This window comes from Lithobates pipiens, unplaced genomic scaffold, assembly GCF_037356315.1.
Source record: "Lithobates pipiens isolate NorthernLeopardFrog02 unplaced genomic scaffold, aLitPip1_a1.2 Scaffold_19, whole genome shotgun sequence".
Lineage (NCBI taxonomy): Eukaryota > Metazoa > Chordata > Amphibia > Anura > Ranidae > Lithobates > Lithobates pipiens.
This window is the reverse complement of record NW_027507764.1, coordinates 223625590-223653288: the sequence shown is the minus strand read 5'-3', so window position 1 is coordinate 223653288 and position 27699 is coordinate 223625590. Positions and strand designations below refer to the sequence as shown.

General features: G+C 44.8%; 1 protein-coding gene across 4 annotated transcripts in view; it reads right to left on the bottom strand.

The window, feature by feature from the left end:
• The window catches only part of TRANK1 (tetratricopeptide repeat and ankyrin repeat containing 1), a 389483-nt gene that overhangs the window by 286256 nt on the left and 75528 nt on the right, over nt 1-27699 (bottom strand). The gene's annotated exons all lie outside the window — the stretch shown is intronic.

Sequence of the window (27699 nt, the reverse complement as noted above, 5' to 3'; positions counted from 1 at the left end):
TGTCTACATATCCCCCCCCCCTCTTTTTCAGACCAGAGGGCTGAGCCTTTTGTCCCCACAGACAACTCACCCTTGACAATGCGTCAGCATTTGCCTGTAATTTCCCTGGCCTGTGTTCCACAGTGAAATTAAAGTTTTGTAAGGACAGAAACCATCTAGTCACTCTTGCATTTCTCTCCTTGTTTAACTTCATCCATGTTAGGGGGGCATGGTCTGTCACCAACTTGAATTTCCTGCCTAGCAAGTAATACTTTAAAGATTCTAGGGCCCACTTCACTGCCAAACATTCTCGCTCCACAATGGCATAATTTTTCTCGGCCGGGGTTAATTTTCTACTCAAGTACGTCACCGGATGCTCCTCACCATTCACTACTTGTGAGAGTACTGCACCTAAGCCTGTGTTAGAGGCATCTGTCTGGACCAGAAATTCTCTCCTGAAATCGGGGGTGACTAACACAGGTGGTTGGCACAAGGCAGACTTAAGGCTTTGGAAAGCCTTCTCGGCCTCTGGGGTCCACGTGACCATTGCTGTCTTTCCGCCCTTTGTCAAGTCAGTTAGTGGAGCAGCAACTGAGGCAAAGTTCGGCACAAATCTACGGTAATAACCCGTAATACCCAGGAAAGCTCTAACCTGTTTCCTTGTCAGGGGTCTAGGCCAATTCTGTATTGCCTCAATTTTATTTAGCTGTGGCCTAACCAATCCTCTTCCAACAATGTAGCCCAGATATTTGGCCTCTTCTAGGGCTAGAGCACACTTCTCGGCATTTATGGTCAACCCTGCATCACTTATGGCATCCAACACGGCCTGTACCTTACAGAGGTGACTTTCCCAATCAGGGCTAAAAATGACCACATCATCGAGGTAGGCGGCTGAGTAATCACGATGTGGTCGCAGGATCAAGTCCATCAACCTCTGGAAAGTTGCAGGCGCCCCATGTAACCCGAATGGCATCACTACATACTGGAATAGCCCATCAGGGGTGGAGAATGCAGTTTTCTTTTTAGCCTCGCCAGAAAGTGGAATCTGCCAATAGCCCTTTGTGAGATCGAGGGTGGTTATGTACCTGGCGTTACCTAACTTCTCAATCAACTCATCTACCCTGGGCATAGGATAAGCATCGAACTTGGAGACCTCATTCAACTTTCTGAAATCGTTACAGAACCTCCAAGTTCCATTGGGCTTTGGGATTAGCACAATCGGGCTGGACCATTCACTCTGTGACACCTCAATTACCCCCAGATCAAGCATACGTTTTACCTCGTCAGATACGGCTTTTCTACGTGCCTCCGGTATCCTATAGGGCTTTAGGTTTACTCTGCTTCTAGGCTCAGTTTCAATGTGATGATGGATGAGGTGGGTACGCCCTGGGAGGTCAGAGAACTTGTTTTTGTTTTTCTGTAAAAATTCCAGAGCCTCCTGTTTCTGTGACACTGATAGAGCATCGCCTACCTTGACTGGAGGGATTGGTGGTGACAAATTATTAACAGTATTTGTCGCCACCAAGGATTCCCTGTCTTTCCAGGGCTTGATCAAGTTTATGTGATAAACTTGGAAAGGCTTCCTTCTACCTGGTTGGTGCACCTTGTAGTTCACCTCACTGATCTTTTCAACAATTTCATAAGGACCTTGCCACTTCGCTAAGAATTTACTCTCAACAGTGGGGACTAGTACAAGAACCCTATCGCCTGGGTTGAATGTCCTGATTCTTGCGGATCGGTTGTAAATTCTACTTTGGGCCTCTTGAGCTCTCTGGAGGTGTTCCCTTACCAGGGGCATTACAGTGGCTATACGGTCCTGCATTTGTGCTACATGCTCAATAACACTCTTGTATGGGGTGGACTCACTCTCCCATGTTTCTTTTGCAATGTCCAGTAGACCCCTAGGGTGACGACCATAGACCAACTCGAATGGTGAGAACCCTGTGGACGCTTGGGGCACTTCCCTAATAGCAAACATGAGGTAGGGTAATAAATGATCCCAGTCACGACCATCTTTTGCCACCACTTTCTTCAACATATGTTTCAAAGTTTTATTAAATCTCTCCACCAATCCGTCCGTCTGGGGGTGGTATACAGAGGTACGGATGTGTGAGACTTTAAATAGTTTACATAATTCCTTCATCAGTTTTGACATAAATGGTGTGCCTTGGTCAGTTAGGATTTCTTTGGGGATCCCAGTCCTAGAGAACATATAAAACAACTCACGTGCAATTGTTTTAGATGCAGTGTTTCTTAAGGGTACAGCCTCAGGATAGCGGGTCGCATAATCTATGACTACCAAAATATACTGGTGTCCTCTAGCTGACTTTACCACGGGACCCACTAAATCCATGGCAATACGCTCAAAAGGCACCTCTATAATAGGGAGCGAAACCAAAGGACTGCGAAAATGTGACACTGGGGCACTAACCTGACATGTGGGGCACGACTCGCAGTATTTTTTAATGTCATCATATATCGCCGGCCAAAAAAACCTCTGGAGAACCCTCTCTCGCGTTTTGTCAGTCCCCAAGTGTCCCCCAAGAACATGGTTATGTGCCATGTCAAGCACCTGACGCCGGTACGGCTTAGGTACCAGAAGCTGTTCCACAATCTCATCCTTAATCTTATTGACTCTATAGAAAAGATCATTAGTCACCGAAAAATGTGGAAACCTTTTTTCAGCATCTGGTTCCTGAGGTACCCCATTCATTACAGCAACCTGCTCTCTCGCATTTTTGAGAGTGGGGTCCTGTAATTGTGCAGCCCCAAAATTATCCCTAGACACCTCTAAGTCTAGTATATTTTGCTCAGTGGGAGGAGCCTCCTCCTCCCCAGCCAGGACCTGTAAAGGAAAACAATCATTTTCATCCTGCATACTTTTATCATTCACAGTGGACAAGGCAACCCCCTTAGAGGTATCCTCACTCCTTTTGGGGATTTTTCTTTTTTCCCAGAGAGCCCAGAATAATGGAAAATCGCGCCCCAATATTACATTATGCATGAGGTTTTTAACCACACCCACTTCATATTGTACGGTGCCTTGTTCAGTCCCGACTTTAGCCAGCACTATAGGGTACACTTTTGTATGACCATGTATGCACACAACACTCATATGCTTTTTAGACTCTAAGTCCCCAGCCACCAGGCTAGCATGCACCAAGGTTACGAGGCTTCCCGAGTCCATTAACGCCTCAACGGGAAGGTCATTGATGGTAATATTGCAGATTTGCGGTTCAGTCTCTAGTCCAGGAACTGCAGCACAAGATGGTTCCGCAAACAGCGACTGACGCCGGCTAGCGTCACACTCCATGGGTTCAGTGGTAAGAGGGCAATGGGCCGACACGTGTCCCGCCTCATGGCATCTCCAACACTGGATAGGGCCTGGTCTCTTTGGCAAGGAGTCCTTTTCAGAGCCCCTTAGCCACCCGGGACCATCACCAGTCTTTTGTCCCTGAGACACCATTTGAGCCCTTTTCCCTCCATCAGCACCCCTCCACACTCCCCCAATAGATGGAAGTCTCTTACCAGCTGACGGCACAGATCTGGCGCTCCGGGGAGGTGAAGATGCTGCAGGAACATCACGGAGGTAGTCCTCAGTCGCCTGGAACCTCTCCACAAGGTTGACAAGTTCGTTTGCGTTCTTAGGATCACCTTGTCCCACCCAGCGTTGCAGGTCAGTAGGAAGCGCTCGGAGGTAGCGATCCATCACGACCTTCTCTAGGATTTGTGCAGGAGTAGAAGTGTCTGGCTCCAACCACTTTCTTGCCAAATGGATTAGGTCATACATCTGGGACCTCGCTGATTTGTCCAGACTGTAGCTCCAGTTGCGTACCCTCCGGGCACGGACTGCAGTAGTAACTCCTAGTCGGGCAAGTATCTCCTCTTTTAGCCGAGTATAGTCCTTAACCTCTTGCTCACTGAGGTCATAGTAGGCCTTTTGAGGTTCACCTGTTAAATAGGGCGCAATTACCTCTGCCCACTCAGCGGCTGGTAACTTCTCTCGCTCAGCCACGCGCTCAAATACTGTTAGATAGGCTTCAACATCGTCCTCAGCAGTCATCTTTTGCAGCGCTTTCTGCACAGTCCTTCTCCCAAAAAAAATCTCTGGAGCGGCTCCCATCACTGTGGGTGGATTAGCAACCACAGGCGCCTCTCGATTTGCTATCAGGTGCTCGATAAGTTGTTGTTGTGCAGCCATGGACTGTTCATGTCGTCTATTGGCCTCTATCTGAGCCTGCTGTTGTTGCAAACTCACTTGCATAAACTGCTTCAGCATCTCCTCCATGTTGCTGGACTGTTCTTGGAGTGTAGTTGCAGCTTTCACCCAGGACATCAGCAGCTGTAGCCAAGTCTGTCCACACCGTTGCCCCTAGCAACCGTGTTGCCCGCTACCTCCACCAATTGTAAGGGATCTTCCCGGGGTAGGGTGTGTTTGTACACAGTTCACAGCAGACTTGGACTTTATAAAGCAGACCTTGGCGTTTATTCGTGGTACAAACAGTCCAACAAACAAAATATACAGCAACACCGTGCTTCTTGTGTATAACAGGAACAAAATAATAACAAAACAAACAACCTAGCCCGGCTGGGCGCTTACTAAACAGGTTCTTCTCACCTATCTGACACTTATAAACACAGCGTCTTTCGCCTGGATATCGCAGGGTGGATTTGAGCTCCAGCAGTGGCTGTGCTTGCAGCTTCCTCAAACACACAGACTGTTCGTTTCCCTGGCTGAGAGCAATCACCTGCAGGCCCGCAGAGCCTTTACCTTCCCAGGCTAATTAGGATCAAAGCTCACCTGATCCAAAACCCAGAACTGGAACGAGGGATGGGGGGTGTGGAATGACAGGTCCCTCTACCAAACCTACCTGCCATTCCATATAAACCCAGGCCCGGCAAGATTTAAATAACAACTCAGCAGCATATTGCTGTTGAGAAACTGATCCATCCTGGACTTACCATCTCACACTGTGTAGCAACCTAGGTGAGATGTACACCCCCTCAACCACTTCTCCAGTGACATGTCTACAATATATATATCTCTATATATATTTATTTATTAGAGCTGCACGATTCTGGCCAAAATGAGAATCACAATTTTTTTTTGCTAAGAATATAAAGATCACGATTCTCTCATGGTTCTCGTGACGTAAAATCTTTCATACTATACAAAAAAATGAGCTAACTACTTCTTAGTTTTTTTTTTTATTCATTATTTGAAAGACCGCTGCGAAAATACAGTGTGACAAAAAATTGCAACACCCACCATTTTATATATATTATGTTTGGGGGTTCAAAATAATTTTCGATCAACAAAAAAAAAAAAAGTATTTAAAAAAAAAACAAGAAATGTCAATAAAAGGTTTAGTGTTCAAGGCTGGATTCACACCTATATGTAGTGCAGATCTGCAAAATACAAAAAGCACAAAAAATGCATAGGTGTGAATCCAGCCTAAGTGGTTACATTTTTTTCACTTGCACACAAAGTCTATTCCATTGACAAATTGTTACAATGTAAACATTGTAACAATTTGTCAATGGAATAGACTTAAAGCGCTTGTATACCTCCAAATTATTATTTTTTCTACACCTGTAAGGCAAAAGGCATAATGAGCTAGTATGCACCGCATACTAGCTCATTATGAAATACTTACCTTAGAACAAGGCATCAGTAACTCACCTGGTTCACGCCGAGGGAGCTGAAATGTTGCCTCGGCGTGTCTTTCAGGTATCCACTCGTAGCGCTGGAGCCGCAATGTCGTCACTTTTTTTCCGGCAAAGTCCGGCATCTGCCGGGCTTTCAGCCAAGAATCCCCTGTGCGCATGCGTCACTGAAGTCAGCGCCTCATTGCAGGGGGAATATCTCCTAAACCGTACAGGTTTAGGAGATATTATTTTATTTTATTTTTCTATTATAGGCTTACCTGTAGCTAAAAGTTACACAATTTACTATACAACCACTTTAAGTTTAACTGATAAAGAATGTTTTGATTCTTGGCAGCCTGCCCAGTTTTTCTCTTCCTTTCTTTTGATGGCTTCAGAAGAGCAGAGAGAATTCTTTGCATAGAAAGAATTGTTAAACACTTTAGTCAAGATCGCGATAATGATTCTTGACGATTAATTGCGCAGCTCTAATATTATTACTATATATTTATTTATTTATTATTCAAATCTCCAGACATGCATTGAATTGGCAGCAAGTTTGGGGTAGGTGACATGCTGAAAGCTTTGCATCAGGCATGCTGGTTGGGGACAGGTATTGAGATGGCTTTAATGAATGTTGTGAAACCCAATAAAATAAGGCCACGGACATTTTCATCCAAATGGTGTCAAATTGGTTTTTTTATTGCATGTCTGGAGTTCAATACCGCCTGTGATCCCATGGAAAAAGAATGATATGCCTGTCTTAAGGCCCCCCTTCCCTAATGGGATCATGGCGGTTGGGAAGTTTCAAAGTCCCCCATTGAGTTTAAAATCAATGGGGGGCTTATGATGGGTCAGGAGAGGTCACATGGGAAGAACTTTCTGGAGGCTTTGGAAGGGTCAGCTGTGATAGGTGGAGAAAGGTCAGCTGACCTTTTGGAAGCTTCTAGAAGCTGAATGAGCCACTATTTAAAGGGATAGCTGAGGAAAATTTTTGCCAGTCGCCAGAGGATACCGAGAAGCGACCCACTCACCCCTCCCCCGTCACGGCCTTTTTTTATGTGGCAAGTCCTTTTCGTCTAGAAAAGGGAAAATTGAGATGGAATTAATGAATTTTACAGCTCGAGACTTAATGGAAGAGCTAGGTTTTTGTTGGTAAGATGATAAGATTTGAATGTGATAAAATATGATGAATTATATATTAAAAGATATATGTTGTGAAAAACAATAAATAAGGCCACAGCCATTTTCATCCAAATGGTGTCAATTGGGTTTTTATTGCATGTCTGGAGTTCAATACCACCTGTCATCCCATTACTTCAGCAATGCCTTTTACACAACAAATAACCAAAGATTTATTCAGTTCAAATTGTGTACCAAATGTACTTTGTATGCCCAGCAGCACATTGCCAATAACACCAATTTGTTTTACCGCATGTCCATTTCAGTTGAAGCCCATCGCAATTGATAAATTTTTCTTGGCCTTACAAAAAGTACTGAACTGCATGCCTATTGGTCCATACCCCATGCCAATGTATTCCTCCATTATGACCCGACACTATGCAAGGATTATGAGATTCTTGTGTTTTATAGATATTTCAAACTTTATGAAATTAAAGCCTTGGCATCAAACCATGTATCTCCAGTAAACGTGCCAGAAAAGGGTGAAGTTATAAAAACTTTGTGAGAGGGCTATAGAGTATACATATGACTTCTGCATTTATGATGTGTAATTATAGCAACCTGGCACCAGCTGGATGCCCAACTTATATATGGGTAACAGCAGACAAATTGTGTAGGAACTCATGGGCGGCACAGTGGTGAAGTGGGTAGCACTCTCACCTAGCAGTAAGAAGGGTCGCTGGTTCAAATCCCAACCACGACTCTACCTGCCTGGAGTTTGCATGTTCTCCCTGTGCCTGCGTGGGTTTCCTCCTGGTACTCCGGTTTCCTCCCACACTCCAAAGACATGCAGGTAGGTTAATTGGCTTCTGTCAAAAATTGGCCCTAGTATATGAATGGGGACCTTGGATTGTGGGCTCCATGAGAGTAGGGACAGAAATGAGTGTGTACAGGGATAGGGACAATTGTAGACACTCACTCAGGTTGAACTGGATGGACTGGTGTCTTTATTCAACCTAACTATGAAACTATGTCACCGTGCTCCATCAGGGATACCATCCCTATGTGGGCGATTTTTATACCAGCATGCCACTTTACTGACATCATCTGCAGCAAAGTGTAACTTGTGGTACGGTGTGACTAAATCGCAAACACTTCCCTCAAAGTCTGATCATCACACACTTGAAAAGGGAGGAGTCAGCACATTTGCGCAATGTTGATGTTTTTTCTTCAATCCACAAAGGCACAATGAAAATTGAGGGAAAGCATAGTCTGCCCCATAAACTCCTTTGTGCACATGACTACAATTCATGGGAGGTGTAAATTATAACGACCAAATGATGAAGTCCTATCTGGCAGCCACAAGATCCATTCACTGGTATAAAAAAAAAAATCATCCACCTGTTCCAATTGGCCATTTAATACTGCTACATCATCTACAGGGCCTAAACTACCAAGAAGTGGTTGTAAAAGCCCTCCTTTACCAGCAAGGTCTTGACCCTGAAAACATTTTCTGATAGTCAGCAGGCGGCATTTGAGACACTCTTCACGGATATTCTCCCTCCTAACAATACAGGAGAAAACCCCCTAAAAAGGCGTATATGAAAAGATGAAACAGGGCATAACACACATCACTATTGTCCCCAGTGCCCCTCACAACCTGGCCTTGTTGCCATCATACCTCAATACAGTATGCTTTTCTTCGGACTACCTGCATTTTGCCTGCATCTGATTTTCTGTTTAACAAACGCTTGCCTGTTTTCTCAACCATATTTCTGCCTGCATACTGACCATATCTCTGCCTGCTGCATGAACTGACCCTGGCATGTTAATTGACCACATTTCTGCCTGCTGCCCTGACTGATCACGTACCTGCATAAATCGACAAGAGCTCTGTCCTCCACCAAAGTTTACCCCAGCATGTTTACTCAAATATTTGCTTGCCACCTGTACTGATCCTTTGCTGGCATACTGACCACATATCTGCCTGCCACCTGCACTGATCCTAGCCTATTCAAAGATGTTCCTGCCTGCTGGCAAGACCAATGCTTTGCCTTTTTTTTTTTTTTTTTTTTTAACATGTCTCTGCCTGGCACCAGTACAGACTCTCCAGCATCTCCCACTGATGCACAGGTACTCTTTTGTTAACCATTTGTTCAGCCTCATGTACTTCCTGACCAGTGAACATAGCATTTTCCTATGGGGGCAGCCAGGTACCAGTAGATTAGGCCCGCTTAGCCTTAAAGCGGGAGTCCACCGGGACTCCGCATTTTTTATTTTTATTTTTTTTAAAGCCAGCAGCTACAAATACTGCAGCTGCTGACTTTTAAAATAGTGACACTTACCTGTCCAGCGCGCCCGCGATGTCGGCACCCGAAGCCGATCTCTAGGTCGCCTGTCGGGTCCTGCCGCCGCCATCTTGGGTATGGGAATCAGGAAATGGAGCCTTTCGGCTTCATTTCCCAGTTCCCTACTGCGCATGCGCGAATCGCGCTGCGCAATAAGGACGCTCCCCGCTGCCTCTGGGATCTGTGTTTCCCAGCAGGCAGCGGGGCACTTGCGGGAAGGGGCGGGCACTTGCGGAAAGGGGCGTAAGTTACGCCCCTTTCCGCAGAGAGCTATCCCGGAAGTGGGTGCAGTTACCTGGATTATCCAGGTAACTGCACCCCCCTCCCCCCTGAAAGGTGCCGATTGTGGCACCGGAGGGGGGGAGGGTTCCGATGAGCGGAAGGTCCACTTTAGGGTGGACCTCCGCTTTAAGGAACATGGCCTGCTGTAGGTGAAGCTACACTATGCTATATTCCCAGACCACTCTTAAAGAGGCAACCATTATAGTACACGATTTTCTACACAGTGTCGGTTGAATGTTGTGATACACGAGATGCATTATCGGGTCCAAACTTTGAAAGAGTCTTACACATGTAGCATCACCATACTTGGGAGAAGTGGCAGAATATGTTGTAATTCCAAGTCTGTCCATGCTATGGGTTAGAAATATCTTTTCAACTGACAGATTTTTGTTAAAAAAAAAAAAATTTTCTTTCCACATTTTCCAAAAATGTATGATATAAAAAAAAAAAAAAAAAGACATTGCCGAAACATTTACCCTGCCACTTCAAAAATAACTTGCCATTGTCCTGGTGCTCCAGTTTGCCTAAAACTGTGATAGACAGTCAGGAGATTAGATGAATTAGAATTCGTGCCTCTAGAAAGTCTGAAGGTACTCCTTGGATTTTGGATCCTTCTATATGACTAAGCATTAAAAAAAAAAAAAAAAAAAAAAAAAAGTCTCACACATATGGTACTTCCATAGTCTGGAGGTCTAACAGAATATGTTTTGGGTGTAATTTTAAGTAGGTCTATGTGTGTGAGAAAAATGTAAACTTCAGAAAACTTGCTATGCCTCTTACTAAATATCTCAGACTGTCTACTTTCCAAAAAGGGGTAATTTGTGGGGTATGTCCTGGCACTTTAGGGCCTTGAGAAATTAGATATATTTATATTAATATTATATTCAAATATACACTTTGCAAACGTTTTAGACAGGTGTGGAAAAAGTGCTGTAGATTAAGAATGCTTTCAGAAACAGAACCGTTAATAGTTTATTTTTACAAATTAAAAAACTGAATGTAAACAAGTGGAAGAGAAATCCAAATCCAAATTTGGTGTGACCACCCTTTGCTTTCAAAACCGCATCAATTCTGCTAGGTAAACGTACACCGTTTTTGAAGGAACAGGTAGGTTGTTGTAAACATCTTTGAGAACAAACCACAGATCTTCTGTGGATGTAGCCTCAAATCCTTCTGTGTCCTCGTGTAATCCCAGACAGGCTCCACGACGTTGGGTGATGGCTCTGTGGGGGCCAAACCATTTCTTACAGGACTCCGTGGTCTTTACGCTAAAGATAGTGCCTAATGACATTGGTTCTATGTTTGGGGTCATGGTCCCACACCCCCTTGATAGTATGACATGATGGATAAAGCCCCTGTACACATGGATGAAAATCAGGTGAAATCGGTCTGTGTCAGGAATCAGCTGAATTTTAACCTATGTGTACAGCTTTCTGTTCTACAATAGTACGTCGCACGTCCATCTTTTGTCTAACGGGCATGCTGGAAAACCAGCATCTGATCAGCACTGGCAGCCACTGGCTGGATCAGTGTGCTCTGGGGGGGTTGCTGGCAGAATACAATAGCACAGCACAGGTGATCGAAGCACTAACATTGCATGTGTTAATAGGGCGATCTCTTTATTTTTTTTCCCCGTCTATCCCAATGTGTTGAATGAAAAAAATATATTTTTTTAAAAACTTCTAGTGTGGACATCGTTGATCCTGACCAAATCGCCAATTGCATTTGCAGAACTGCAGCCCTAAACTTGCAAAGAACCTTCACCATGCTTTTCTGCCGCCTGCAGTCACTCATTATTGTACCACTCTTTAGCCCTTCAGCAAAAAACTGCCACCTACAGCCTGCCACGTCCAAATAGGAGGAGGAGGAGGAGGAGGAGGGAGGGAGGGAGGGAGGGAGGAGGAGGGAGGAGGAGAGAGAGAGCTGTTTCTGTTCTATAGAAAAACCTTTATATGCCACTATGCCTTTGGAATACTGATTCCTGAATGAGTGTCTGTTCAGCTGATGCACTTGCAGGGTTCTAAATGAGGAAAGCTGTAGTGCCTTCATCACTTTAAAAATAACACTTAGGGCCGGTTCACACAGCGAGGCGATGCGAGGCGACACGGCTCGCCTCGCCTCGCTCCCGCAAGTCGCCCCCGTTCTGTACAATGGAACCGTTCTGAGAGGAGCGACTCGAGTCGCTCCGACTCAGAAAAAAGGTTCCTGTACTACTTCTGGGCGACTTCGGGGGCGACTTGCATTGACTTCTATACAGAAGTCCTCTGCAAGTCGCCGCTGAGGTCCCCGCAGGTCGCGGCGAGGCAAGTCGGAGACGCCTCGCCGCGCCTCGCTGTGTGAACCGGCCCTTAGGGAATAGCTGACCAAAACTATAATTCCTTTTGGTGAGGATTTCTAAAAATTTTACCCGACTTATATCGGATTTCTGGGAAAATCGGTGAGCCAATCACACAAACAGGAAATTACATTTCTGGTAATGTTTTGTACACCAAGTGCATACAGAAGGTCGCCAAATTATCATATTGCACTGAATTTTACAGAACATTACATTGGCTGCAGATTAATCACACCTGCCGACCAGCCACCGCACTGTGGCAGAATGGCATGGCTGGGCGAAACAACGTTATATAAAGTCACTTTGCCCTGTGGCCACTAGGGCCACGTGCCCGCTGCTCGCCCCCAGAGCCAATGCGAGCGCCCGACGGTCACGATGACCGATGGGCTCCTGCGATTGCTCGTGACACACCGAGAACCAGGATCTGTGTGTGTAAACAATTTCCAGTTCTCTGAGGGGAAAAGAAACAGATTGTCTGTTCATACAAATTATGAGCATCAATCTGTCATCTCCCCTAGACTTTCCCAGCCCCACTTCCATTAGAATACAGAGGAAACACAGTTAACCCCTTGATCGCCCCTTAGTGCTAACCCTGTCAGTGACCTTTTTACAGTAATCAGTGCATTTTTATAGCACTGATCACTGTATAAACACCAGGGGTTCCAAAAATGTGTTGAAAGTGTCCAATGTGTCCGCCATTAGTAGTAAAAAAAATAATAATAAAAATGCTATAAAATCTATCCCCTATTTTGTAGATGCTATAACTTTTTCGCAAACCAATCAATATACACGTATTGCGATTTTTATTACCAAAAATATGAAGAAGAATATATATCTGCCTAAACTGAGAAAAAAATAGCTTTTTAGAAAAAAAAATGGGGATATTATAGCAAAAAGTACAAAATATTCATTTTTTTCAAAATCGTTGCTCTTTTGTGTTTATAGCGCAAAAAATTTAAACTGAAGATATGATCAAAAACTCACAAGAAAGCTCTATTTGTGGGGAAAAAAAGGACATGAATTTTGTTTGGGTGCAGCGCCACATGACTGCACATTTGTCAGTTAAAGCAACGCAGTGTCAAATGACAAAAAATGGCCTGGTCATTTAGCAGTCAAATCTTCTGGGGCTGAAGCAGTTAAAAAGGAAAGATTTTTTTTAATAACATGGCTTACGTAGCAATTGTTTATGCTATTTTTTTTTTTAACAAAAATAGGATTTTTAGTTAATCACCGCAAAGTTTCACAGAGTTCATTGACAGACACAGTTCTTAATCTTGACCATCGGGTTGATAGTGTCACCTACAGGAGTAAAACACTAGGTGGGAAAAATAACTCAGCGCCAACTATGGGCAGTTCTTGCTGGTATAAACTCTTTCTGCTACAGGCAGCTTAGCTAGTCACAAAGCAGTTCAAGGAAACGAAACAAAAAAAACCCCCAAAAGACTACAAGAGGGGTGGGTGCTGTGTCCATCAATGAACTCAGAGAAAGATTTTAAAATGAGTGAAAAAAATTCTGTTTTCTTTTGCATTCATTGATGGACACAACTCAATCTTGACCATTGAGCCATCCAAAAGCAGTGCCTCAATGAGGGGTGGGAAAAACAAAGGAAAAATGGCAACCTCCCAAAAACACTCCCTAAAGAGAAACATAAAAAAGGAAACTCAAGGAGCAGCCTGCAAAACTTTGCAGTCAGCCAAGCATACAAAGGATGAAAACACATCAACCTTGCAAAACTTGCTAAAGATATGCACAGACTACCAAGTAGCTGTCTGCAACTTGAGACAGACACCAGATGCAAGAATGCCCAGAAGGTACCAAGCGCTCTGGTAGAGTTTTCCTTAACAAGAAAGGGAGGAACCAGACTCTCGATGGTATAAGCCTAAACAACCGTCTGCCAAACCAACGAGAAAATTGTGGCAAAGGAGGCAGCCACGTCGTTTCTGTAGTCCGTCCACAAACAAAAAGGTCATTCCCCAGAAGGACCCATAGCAGACAGGTAAACACCTCCAAAACCACATCGAAGGAGCGCAGTGCAGCCTCCTTAGGGTGCGAAGGACATAGACACAAAGAAGGTCCTTGTGTACGTCAAAACCAGATACTACCTTTTGGCATGATGGAGCGTGGGCAGAAAACCACTGTACCCCCATGTAGAATCAGGCAGGGGAACTTAAAAGGGACAAGGCAGCCAGCTCGAACACTCAGCGCACCGACAAGATAGCAACCAAAAATAGGCAACCCTTTGGGAGTGCATGGTGCACAAAAGCATGACTAATATGCTCAACAGCTTCTATAGGACCGAAACAACCAAGTTCAAGTTTCAAGTTGGCCTTGGATGAAGGCACAAATCAAGAATAGCCAAGTGATGAAGAAAAGCACAAGGCAGAGACCTGAACTTCAATTGTACTTAAATTCTAAAGTCTGGGGGGGGGGGTTTGCTAAAAATAACAGGTAAAAGGGGGGCGTGGTCTAGGCATGGCAACGTGAGGACGACGTTCTCTGACAGAGCTCCCGGCCAGCTGCTTTCTCGCAGCTTTACTGAGCCAAATTACAGCACGATAACTCTGCAAAACTAGATGAAAAAACCTGTCCATTTCCGCGAGAGTAGGGTCAATCAACGGATGAGTTTTCAGATGGGTAATGCGAGTTTTCTCTACCCATGGTAAGCCAGCGAGTGGGGCATGGGCGGTTTCCTGTTCCAGTGCTACCCACAATTTCATGTCTCCATGCCGGCACCAGTCAACAACCCTGGTCAAATGGGTTGCAGTGTAATACAGGGCAGGAACCAGAAATCCAAGACCACCTCTGAGCTTGGGTCTTAACAAGGTACTGCAAAGACATAGATGTTTACCTCACCAGATGAATTTTATGCTAATCGAACCATGTGAAAATAAGACTGGTGTTTTTTGATAGGCAGTTCTTGTAATAAGTACTGAAGTCTGGGCATCACATTCATCTTAAGGACATTACATCGGCCAAACCAGGACAGGGTCAAGGAGTCCCACTTTTTAAGATTCAGCGTTAACGTTGATAAAAAAAGGCTGGTAGTTGAGAGTAAAAATATCACTCAGATTCGCAGAAATTTTTATTGCCAAGTATTGAATTGAGCGGGCAAAAAAAGGGACATAGGCTTGCCATGGTAGATTCTGACAGGGAGACATTCAAGGCCTCTGATTTTTGTACGTTGACCTTAAACTTGGTGCACCAAAACATCTCAACTCCTGTAGCAAGGAGGCGAGAGGTTCAGTGATATAGAATAAGAGGTCGTCCGTGTAAGCTGGCACTTTGTGTTGGTGTGAGCCAGCTTAAATGCCCTTAATAGATGGGTTACCTCTGATGTGGTGTAGGAAAGGCTCCAGGTAAAGAACAAACAGCAAAAGGGACAGGGAGCAGCCCTGTCTGCCCCATTCGCAATCTCAAATGGCACTAGAGTTGTAGCCATTTACCCATATTGTTGCTGTAGGATTTTTGTAGAGGGCTACTATCCAGGACAGGATGGGATCAGGCATTCCAACAAACATAAGTGTTTCCTGGAGAAAGACCCAGTCCACCCTGTCAAAATCCTTCCTGGCATTTGTAGACAAGAGTAAAAGGGGATTGCAGGATTTTTTTGCTTTTGCTATGACGTCCAGTGTCCAAATAGTGTTTATCCCTGGCTTCTCTGGTCTGGATAAAGCGGACTTGATCAGCAGCAACACGTTGCAGCAAGACATTCAACCTAACAGCTAAAATTTTGGTGAAGAGTTTCACATCACAATTTAGGAGGTAGGTAGGCCTATAACTGCCACATACCAATGGGTCCTTGCACAGCTTGGGAAGCACTGAAATAGAGGCCTGTTAGTGGGCCTTGAGGGGATTGATGACCACTGTATTAGAAGGTCTGAGGGGGGCTGCTGTCCATAGAAGGCTTTTTATCTTAATGCATTGTGATAGTGCTATTTGTTTACATAGCAAGTCAAAAGACAAGTCCATCTATCTCAACCAATCCTGGTGGCTTTTTCTTTAGAACCTCTGAATGCAAAAGTTTTTCTGGTTTGTTTTTTTTTGTTTTCTTTTTGCATATGTAGTACTCTCTCATATGCCATTCACTGTATTCCTGTAAACAGCTCTGAATCATCCTAACCAAAACAGATGGTGTTGGATTCAGTATAAGCTCATTGGTATCAGTCTCAATGATGCAATATCATGGAGAATAGGACACCATCCCCCGGTTGGAATGCAACCAGTTAAAACCTCTAATGAGCGGGAAGGGCGTCTGAGATCGAATCACAAGATGTGAACCCAGTCGGAGCAGTTGCAATTCATGGGCAAACACTGTCTCCCAGAGGCCAATTATGGCAGGACGGTCAGAGATATTTAGCCTGGGGGAGGAGACGCCCCAGAGACACTGATTCGTCCACAGGCAAAGGGGGGTGGGCAATGGGATGTGGTGTGGCTGAGGTGTGTTTATCAAAAAGGAAATCATCAAAGAGAGCTTCCTCTCACTCCATCAAGAGGCTCAGCCACGAGGACCTGCTAAGTATTGCTTGTATTGTATTCTGATTGTATGCTATGTACTCTTGTAATTTCTATGGATACCTTATGTAAGCTTTCTTATTTCCTTGGGAAATAAATGAGATTTGATTGATGTTAGACCGTGTATTTGGTTTCATAGCTAACTTTGTGATATTGTAATATTAACGATAGCATGTGCTCAGAGTATTAATAGACTAACTAATCTATAGGGACTAGAGAAATTAATACATAGCTGATAATAATAGTTTGTATTGATCAGTTACTTCAGATAGTCAAAATAGCATTAGACTATTATTTCATTCTTTCTGTATTGGAGCTTGAGGTTTCTACCAAAATATACATGTTGTGCTGTATAAGCTGTAACATATTTATTTTATATACTTAATAAAAAGCACAATACAAGGAAGAAAGAAAGAAAGAAAGAAAGAATCTCACAACAATATAAATTAATAATAGCGCCTCCCTCCCTAAAGAAATGACTAGAAGAGGTAAATGCACAATCTATATATTTATCTGCCCTATCTTATGGATAGAGCAGATAAAACACAAAAAACATTTACCGTATTTAAATCGGCGTATAACACGCACTTTTTTCCCCTTAAAATCAGGGGGAAATTATGGGTGGATGTTATACGACGATCTCCGCTGATTGTGAGCAGAGCGGTGTGAGCTCCGCTGATATACACATAGCCGAGTGTACTCAGCTAGGCTAGGCTCGGCTCCGCTCACAGTCATGCCCAGTCCCGCCATTGGACCTGTGTTATATCCATCATAGGGGCGGGACTGGGTGGGACTAAGAGAGGAGCCGAGCCTAGCCGAATACACTTGGCTTTGCGTATGTCGGCGCCACTCGCTCCTCTCCGCTCACAATCAGCAGAGATCAGCGCCAATTTTAAATAGCCTGCAATGAGGCTGGGTAATGCAGCAAAGACACAAGGCCGCAATGACATTGGGCAAGGATGCAATGATGGACAAGCCTGCAGATGGACACTGATAAGTCTGCATTGATGGGCATTTAAATGTAAGATTTTTCCTTAAACTTCCCTCCTAAAAGTATTTTTCCTTAACAACTTGAGGTATGCCCTATAGCCGAATGACGTCCACAGCGCAGTCATCGAGACTCGGGTGATCACCAATCCGAGTAAGGGGCCACATGCTCAACTGTCAGCCAATGACAGTTGTTTGCATGTATAAAAAAAAAGCTTGGTAATCTGTTTTTTTCTTCTCATGCTGAAAAAGAAGCCGGTCATCGACTTATGCTCAAGGGACATCGGTCCCAAAGAGATAGGAGGCACATCTGCCTCCTCCTCCGTGCCTCGAAGTACCACCTGCCATTGCCCACCACTGCCACCTATCAATGCCCACAAGTGCCACCTATTAATGCCCACAAGTGGTGCCAATCATTGTCTCATCAGTGCCACCTAGCAGTGCTGCCTTTCAGTTTAACCTACCAGTGCCCATCACTGCCACCCATCAGTGCCCACTGTCACCCACCAGTGCCACCTAACAGTGCCACCTCTCAGTGCCCAATGCCACCTATCAATGCTACCTCTCAGTGCAACCTATCAGTGCCCACCAGTGCAGCCCATTGGTGCCCATCAGTGCAGCATTACCTGTTTGCAAAATTTTATAACAAAATATAAAAATATATTAAAAAAATTATTATTTAATTTTAACATTTTTTACCAAAAAATAAAAAATGCAGAGGTGATCAAACACCACCAAAAGAAAGCACTATTTGTCGGGAAAAAATTATAAAAATTTAATTTGGGTAAAGTGTTGTACGAATGCGCAATTGTCAAAGTGTGACAGCGCTGAAAGCTGAAAATTGGTCTGGACAGGAGGGGGGTTTAAGTGCCCAGTAAGCAAGTGGTTAAAATCCCCTCCTAAACTTGGGGTGTGTGTTATACGCCAATAAATACGGTAAGTCCTGATATACTGTATAACATAAGCGCTCATGGAAAAATAAGCAACTAGCAAAGATGAAGATTGGTACACAAACCTTAAAAATAACATATCTAGGAGGTTTTGCAGCACCAAAAATAATAACAAACTAAATAGAAAGAGAAATGTGTCACACAATTATCTATGAAAAAAAAAAAAGGAAAAAAAATTACAAGCAGTGACAAATTGTCAATATCGTGTATCCACTTATGAGTGGATATATGATATTTTATGCATCACAATAACTTTGCACAATTATATGACTTCATTATTTGGACATTTACTTAAAATTTATCTCTGCTTGTAATTATATAGATAATTGTGGGAAATACAACAAATTTTACATATTTAGTTAATTCACCGATTATTCTCGGAGCCGCAAAACTTGAATCCACACAAAACAAGATTAACACTTATGAACATAAATTAAATCTAGTTCCCTTCCACTCAAAAGCCACCTAAAAAAAAAACAAAGAATTCAAGTCCAGTATCCTGAAATGTATTTTGGGGTTCCAGTGCATGCTGGTACACAAATAACTTTTTTTTCAGTTATAAAAGAAGGCCAACTGGGAGTATCACATTTCTTTAAATATTCCAGAGCCGTTTAAACAGTTCAAACTCAAACTTAACACAACTATCGAGAAAATACCCCACTAGGCCCATATTTTATTAAACCAATATTTTCACCAGGTATATAACACTAACAGTTTAAATGGTGGATAATAAGGAACTCTATAGGGCAGTTATAAACGTAAAGAAGCTGGTGTCTGTGGTGAAGATTTGCCAACTGAGTGAAGTCTTCTTGAATCAAAAAATCAGGGAGCAAATTCACCAAGTTAGCTTTGCCTTGGTGAGGTGAGAGACAGATGAAAAGGTCCACAGACCCCGGAACTTTGTTCCACTTGGCCAAGATCGCTCACTGCAGGGGTTTGGTGTGATGTTGGGTATATTGTAAAGAAAACCAGCATAAGGCCCAGAATCCTAATGCAAAACAGAATGGACCCCATCCATAGAAAAAGGAGGTGAAGGATATGAAGATATTATTTTTGGAGTGGTTCCTGAGGTAAAAAAGTATCCTGCTGGATCCCCAGGAATTCCAGACACAGGGTGGGAAGCACAGACTGATTTTCACAGATAGAGTATCCATCAGAGATCATCCAGGGTCCTGATCATGATGGACAGGTCGCTTTTAAAAGTCCAAAGCCGAATGATCCCAGAGGAGCAGTTGCCCAGGTATCCCACAATCCCCTCTTAATGCAATAGGGCAAATACTGTGGCCAGAACCTTGGAGAAGAAATGCAGAGCTTAAGTCAGGCCAAAGGGAAGTGCTACAAACCAGAAATGCATTTCCACCACAGCAAATTAGATGACAGCAACAAATGGAGACTTGAAGATAGGCATCCTTGATGTGGTGTTTCATAGTTTCATAGTTAGTTAGGTTGAATAAAGACACCAGTCCATCCAGTTCAACCTGAGTGTCTACAATTGTCCCTATCCCTGTACATTGCACACTCACGTTGGTCCCTACCCTCAAGTCCCCATTTATATACTAGGGCCAATTTTGGACAGAAGCCAATTAACCTACCTGCATGTCTTTGGATTGTGGGAGGAAAACGGAGTACCCGGAGGAAACCCATGCAGGCACAGGGAGAACATGCAAACTCCAGGCAGGTAGTGTCGTGGTTGGGATTTGAACCAGTGACCCTTTTTACTGCTAGGTGAGAGTGCTAACCACTACACCACTGTGCCGCCCTGGTGTAAGGAGGCTTTGACCGAGCACACCGACTTGAAATGCAAAACTTGGGCACCCTCAGGAAGGAGAGCAAGGACTTTACATCCAGAACAGAACAATCCCATTCATCTTGCACAATAAAAATGTTGGAATAGAAAACACGTGTACCATTTGGAGGATGGAACCAGGCTAGGACTGAACAAAGTGGCCCTCAATCGCAGAGTGCAGGCCAGCTAGATGCTGATCCCGGTTCTCTCTGAAGCTGACAGGAAGGAACTGGACTAACCTAGAACATTAGAGGAATTACAGCAGGCTACAAGGGAGATGGCAGGGCAGAAGTCCCCAGGTCCAGACAGCCTTCCAGCAGAGACCTATAGGTGTTACAGTAAGGTCTTACTTCCGGATCTGTTGGGGGTCTTAAATTGGTCGGTGGTAGAGGGGAATCTTCCCTCATCTATGATGCAAACTAAAATAGTAGTAATACATAAGGAAGGTAAAAACACACTTAATACATCCTCATATAGACCCAGCTCTTTATCGAGTACAGATTTAAAAATTTTGGCAAAGGTTCTGGCAGCCAGGTTAAATAAAATTTTTAAACTTGTCCATCAGGATCAGTCTGGATTTATACCCAGAAGAGCCACCAGTATAAATATCAGACAAGTGTACCTGAATCTACAGGTTCCAGCAGATGGAGGGAAGCATGAATGACAGCAGCAGGTAATGTCGAGAGGAGTCACTAGGATTGTGAGCAAGGAGATGGAAAGGAGGTCGAATGGTCAAAGTGAGGAAGTCAGGAGGGCTGTAATGGAGGAAACGGATGTGTGCAAGGGAGGGGGGTGGCCCCACTAAAGAACAAAAACTTGAGAAGTTTATCCTGAATATGCTACATATTTAAAATTTGTATTTGTGTCTGTAAAATGATGGGGGGGGGGGGGGGGGAGAGGTTATGGTTGTTAGTATGTGAAGATGAATTATAAAAAAAATTCAATAACGATGATAAAGTAAAAAAAAAAAAAAATAATAATACAAATGAAGGAGCAAGGTAGGATACAGTGGTCCCACAGCGAGCTCTGTAGGAAGCCAAGTCCAATAGAAAACCAGGCTAAAGGAGGTGACCACAATATAGGGCTGGGGTGCCTATTTAACAGATGGACACCACCGTACTATGCTATCCCAAGCCACTTCCACTGGGCAGAGGAGTCTGATCCATGCTACAAAAAAAAAACACAACTGGGGAAGTGAAGCAAAAGTAGGAGCCCATAGATAAAATGGTGGCTGTAGAACTGCTAACCAAGCCCACCCACAGTATTAGGCAGATTGGTATACCCTAAGTGTAGCAGCATGGCTGAGCACCTGAACCCCTGCGCTCCAATGGCACCAGTCCATCAGCCTAAATGCAACCCACCCAGGACAGAACCAGAAATACTGCAAGGCAGTGCCCGTCTGGTAACCCGAGTCAATAAGAAAAGAATAAAGGACTCGAACACAATGGGAAGAAACACAAATAAAACAAAGACACTCAATCACTCCAATCCTAACAGCACACTGGGATTTGTAGTTTTCCAAATGAAGAAATCTACAAGTGGGGCAACGAAAACACCTCTGACCCTATGTTGATCTCTGTAACATTGGCCGATACACAGAGCCATGACAGAAGAACCCGTTGAGCTGAGCACCACAGAGAGGGGGAGAAGGAAGGAAAGAAAGAAAGAAAGAAAGAAAGAAAGAAAGAAAGAAAGAAAGAAAGAAAGAAAGAAAGAAAGAAAGAAAGAAAGAAAGAAAGAAAGAAAGAAAGAAAGAAAGAAAGAAAAAAAGAAAGAAAGCTTCTAAGCCAGACCTGATCAGATGTTGGGATAGAGAGACCATCAATGAACCACAGGCTGGTGAGACTTATCAACTTCCTAAAATTAACATTACAAAGCCCAGCAACAGCCAAGACAACTCCAATAATCCAGAAATCCCAAACAAACCATTATCAAACCACACTGAGGTGAAATTCCTGCTGTATGCTGTAACAGAGAAAGGCCTACAAGACAGCCTGGAAGTGCTGGAGAAATACAGTGCCACATGGGCAGTACCAATCAATTCAATCAAAACAAAAATCTTGGTGTCCCAAAAGAAAAATAAATACAAAACAAACAAACAGAGCCCTTCCTTTACATTAACCACTAGGCGTCCGTGCTATAGCCGAAAGACGGCTGCAGCGCAGACGCCAATTGCCGGGGGGGCGTCCCTGGACATCCTCCTGTTTACTTCCGCGTTGTGCACTCCAGCAAGCACGCATCAGGGAAGTTCTGTGCTGGCCATGTCCCCTGGACACAGCCAGTCACAGATCGCTGTAAATGGCCAATCACAGCGGCCGTTTACTGCGCGATCGGACCTGCCAACGAGAGATGATCTCAAGTGTAAACATATGAGATCATCTCTCATTGCCGTCTCTCTCTCCTCACACAGACAGCGTGTGAGGAGAGAGAGGGATCTGTGATGAAGCTGACCGATTTGTGCAAGTAATTTCTACTGTTCAAAATCATATCTGTGCCCACACAGTGCCCATAGTGTCACAGTGCCATCTGTTATCAGTGTCATCTATCAGTGCCACCTGTCAGCGTCACCTGCCACATCAGTGCCACCTGTCAGTGTCACCTGCCACATCAGTGCCATTTGTGAGAATGTCACAAAGATTATTTTCAGCCGAGGAGGCATACAATATTCTTGCGGCTGACAAGAGCAACGGGGAGCTCTCCGCTTCGGATCCCTCATTTTCGGATTGCGAGTCTGACGTGGACTACGAGCCTATCCTAACCAGTGGAACACAGACAGCCTCAGAGAGTCCGCCCGGCAGAAGAAGGTGTACTGGTGAGGAGACAGTGCCATCCACCAGCACCGTAGTACCTTAGCAAAGGCCACGTACCAGTGGGGTGTCAACTCAGTCCCAAAGGGTTAGGTCCCATACCAGCCTTCCCTATTCCCTTCAGAACCCCTTATGGCTTTCTCCCAATTCAGGAGAAGCTATCGTTCCCCCTTTCACTGCCCATCCAGGAGTCAAGGTGAACACAGAAATTTTTTCCCCAATCGATTTTTTCAATCTTATTTTTACTGAGGACATGCTTGCATCAGTTGTGGTCCAGTCCAACCTATATGCCCAACAATTTATTGCAAGCAACCCAACGTCCTATTATGCCCGTCCCTACGAGTGGAGAGCCCTAACAGTGGAGGAGTTTAAAAAAAATGTGGGCCTCACATTCTGTATGGGACTAAGCAAAAAAAATGTTTTACGTTCATATTGGTCTACCCTCCCCATCCACCACATGACCATCTTTTCCTCAGTAATACCCAGGACCAGATATCTCATGATTATGAGATTCCTACACTACAATACCACCTAGTGCCCTCTCCGAAATTACCCATATTTTGACAAGCTTTATAAAATTTGGCCACTACTCAACTATTTTTCTGATATCTTCCCCCAGTTGTTTACCCCAGATCAACACATTTGCGTGGATGAGTCCCTTGTCAAATTTTTTTTAAAAACTAACCAGTAAAAGTTAGCCCCTTTTTTGTATAATGTGAAAGATTTTACGTTGCGAGAATCATGAGAGAATTGTGATCTTTTTATTCCAAGTAAAAAAATTGTGATTCTCATTTTGGCCAGAATCGTGTAGCTCTAGCCATTTATATTTTGTGTACTTATCAGATCAAACTGGGATGGATAAGCACCAACATTATAGTGGCCTCTAAAATGGAACAAATATATAAAAAAGATTTCTAAACCTGAATGAAATAAAAAACTCCTTGCTCCTCTATTGCAGCCTGCAATAAGTCCCAGCATGCCGTGCACCTCCTGGCAGCCTGTGATAGAACTAAAAGCCCCACTATGCTCTGCAGGATCATTGCAGCCTGTGATAGGACTAGAAGATCCAGCATGCCTTGCTCCTCTATTGCAGCCTGTGAGAGAAAGAACTACAGGTCCCAGCATGAAAGCTCTGCACTTTCATTGTAGTATAGGTTAGAGGTTGAAGACCGGGGGGGTGCAGAGGTAGGGCTGAAGACCGGGGGGGGGGGGGGGGGTACAGAGGTAGGGCTGAAGACCGGGGGGGGGGGGGTACAGAGGTAGGGCTGAAGACCGGGGAGGGGGGGGGTACAGAGGTAGGGCTGAAGACCAGGGGGGTACAGAGGTAGGGCTGAAGACCGGGGGGGTACAGAGGTAGGGCTGAAGACCGGGGGGGTACAGAGGTAGGGCTGAAGACCGGGGGGGGGGTACAGAGGTGGGGCTGAAGACCGGGGGGTACAGAGGTGGGGCTGAAGACCAGGGGGGTACAGAGGTGAGACAGATTAGTAGGAGGTAGTGTCGGGGGGGAAAAGAAAGCAGGGGGTGTAAAGCAGTGGGGCAGATGTGAAAGGAGGTGTATTGGTGGGGAAGATGAGAAAGCTGGGTTACATTGGTGGGGCAGATGGATTCAGTGTTAAGACAGATGAGAAGGTGATTCAGCAGTGAGACAGAAGAACATGGGGATATAGCGGTGGAGCAGATGTGCATGGAGGTAAAGTGGTGGGGCAGATGAGAAAGGGGGTTCATTGATGGGGCAGATGCGCAGGGGGTTACAGTAGTGGGAGAGAAGAGCAAGAGGGTACAGTGGTGGGGCAGTCGTGGGGCAGTCGTGCAGGCGGTACAGTGGTGGAAGGGATGAGAAGGGGGTCTAGCAGTGGGACAGAAGAGCGCGGGTTACAGCGGTGGGGCAGAGGATCAGAGGAGAAAGGAGGTACATCGGTGGAACACATGAGCAGGGGGTTACATTGGTGGGGCAGATGAGAGGGGGGGGGGGGGCAGTGATCTGAGGTGTGAAGGTGCAGGAATTGGGGCTGATCTGAGGCATGAGAGTGCAGGATGTTAATTTTGCACTACTAAAGTAGTCTTTTTTTTTTTTTGTTGTTTTTTTTTGTTGTTTTTTTTTTACGTTTTTTTTTTTTTCTCTTTTTTACAGACAGCCTATTCTGGATTGTTTGGCAAATGTGACACTAAGAATCATATCCTGTCAGGAGAATATGAACAGGTGATGGTTCAATAACAGTGGCAGGTTTTATGGTGCTGCTGATTGTATATGTAGCGGATGACATTTTGGACAAAATGTCATACACATGTAAATTTAGTTTTTGCCTCAGAACAGTAGGGGTTCTGAGGGTTAATGACGTGGGTTGGCCTTGGCATCAGTCTGGCTGGGCTTTGTTGGAAGTTCTGCCTGGTCATGTGAGCAGTGAGGTGCACATGACAGGCCAGAACCAGGCCTGGTTGGACGTTTTGAGTATCAACCTTCTCGGGAACCAATCAGTGTGAGTGCCGGGCCCCGCTGAGGAGTCTGGGAAGGGGTACTTAAGATGTGTGGGTCACGTGTTTAAGGGAGAGGAGTTTGTGGGACCCGTGTGGTCTGTTCTGGTTCCAGGACCGGGGTAGCCCCGTGAGGGGTCCAGGTCACGGGGTGTTCAACATCCAGCAACATGTTCCTGTTAGAGGCCCCTAGTAGAACCGTCTGGTCTGAGGTAGGGATCCGTCTGTTCCTGAGTCTTGGAACCTGCTGGTCCGAGGCACAGTAACTGAGGGAGGATTTAAGGTGTCCGGGTGTGCTCTTGGCTTGGAGAGGCACCACAGCTCGTGGAAGTGACCAGACCGGGGGAGGACTCTTCGAAGGAGGGGTGGCAAGTGACCTCCTGGGAAGTGCCTGGTTACGGAGTTGGGAATGACATTGACAAATTCACGCTTTTCCAGTACCATTGAGGAGACGGGAAACGTTCCAGGTACTGAGAAAAAGGTTCCTCTTCACCCTTAGTTACAACTTGTACACGTTCATAGGATTGTTTCAAGTTTTGAGTCAACATTCTGACTGCCATGATCTCTGGCTTGAGATCTGTTCAGCCTTGAAGTACCCAGCTGCGAGTGGCTACTCTCTGGGTGGAATTAGAGACTTTGCAAGACCTGCAGTTCAAGGTGCCAGAGTTCTTCACCCGTGCCCTCTGTTCCCATGAGAGACTGTGTTATTGGATGTTACTACTGCAAAATACAACCTTTTAAAAAGGACTTTATTGGTGTCAGTGTTCAAGTCGTTGGGTATCAACCCTGGGAACCCCTAGATGTGGAAGAGCAGGCCAAGAGGAGGTAACCGGTAAGCCCAAAAAGTCAAGTCCACCCTGCAAGGGTTGTGGCCGCTACATACAGAACACAGGACATTCCCAGGAACCTATTGGCTTAAATAGAACACTCATCCGAGATCGACCTCTAAGCGTGCTGAGAAAGCCCACAAAATCGCATGCTTTCCCAACACACAGGGAAATGCACTGCACTTGAGTGGGGGTGCCACTAATTGTCAATGGCACCCCCATGCATCTGCAAACACACATCCTAAACTGAATGGTGCTGCAGCAGAATGCAGTTTTATGCAGCATGTTTTTTAGAAAAGAGCCGGAGACTTATTTTCCGTGTTTTTCACATGTAGGGGAGTGCATTAAAATTAATGGGCTGTCCTACGCGCAAGAGCATGCAGAGAGGCACCCACGCAAGCAATAGTGCCAACCAAGCTCATTCACACCACCCTGCGTTAAGCTGTGATGTGTAGCGGATAGAAAGGGCAATTTTCTTTGTGTGCTGTGTGTTCAGTTCAAATCACTGAAGTAAAAAGAAGTAGGATGTTACATAGTTACATTGTTACATAGTTAGTAAGGTTGAATAAAGACACCAGTCCTTTCAGTTCAACCTGAGTGTGTGTCTACAATTGTGCCTATCCCTGTACATTGCACACTCACATCAGTCTCTACCTTCAAAATGTTCTAATATCCGATACCTGTTATCCAGTTTGTCTCTGACCATTCTCTGTTTGATGCCTGCCACCGACCCCAGCTTGCCTTGACTATTCTCCTGCCTGCTGCTTTTGTACCGATCCTGCGTGCCTGTGTATGACCCGGCTTGCTTACGACTACGCCTTGCCTGCCGCCCTGGTACTGTTCCTGCCCGCCAGTGTTCGACCCGACCTGTTTGAGATCCGTTTGTGTCCTGATCTACAAGACACCTCCCGACTGCCTCTGCCTTCAGCTTCCTGTGCGGTTGTTCCGGCTTTTCCTGCTACTCAGCCACACCATCCTACTGTCTGCGGTCCTCGACTTCCAGCTTCCACTCCTGGACTACGGTGCACCTCCCTCTCTGTTCCGGTTTGAGTGTCCCTGCTGCTCCTGCTCACCGCTGGTCCCAGTTCCAGTCCGCATCTGGATCTTATTCTGCTTCTTGGAGTCCAGACCAGCCCTTTCATCTGTGACCTGTCAGGCACTCATGCCCCTTTGCACTCCTGAACCCCTGTCTGCTCTATCAGGGGTTCTTGAGCCAGAGAAATACAAGAAGCCGCTCCCTGCATCAGTGGGCTCAACCACCAGGTATGTGACACAAGCTAAGCACAATATGAAGCGTAAGCATAATATGAATACAGATTCATATCTTATTATATTTAGCACCTTTAAACATGTAAAATTTGTTATATTAGAAAAAATATAAAACCTATTAAGGTTTATAGTGTTTTATATTTCTTCTGAATGTGATACCACAGGTTTATCCTAAAACTCATCTGACTACTATGTTTATATGCAATATCTTTTCAAAAGTCAAAACCATTGAAAAGGGACTAAATAGCCTAAACATTATCTTTAATGGATATGCAGACAATTCAAAATTAAAAAGAAATTGATGTAAAAAAACAAACTGAAATTCTAACTGTTTAATGAAGGGGGTGCCGATACAGATACTCGCCAAGGGCGCTGG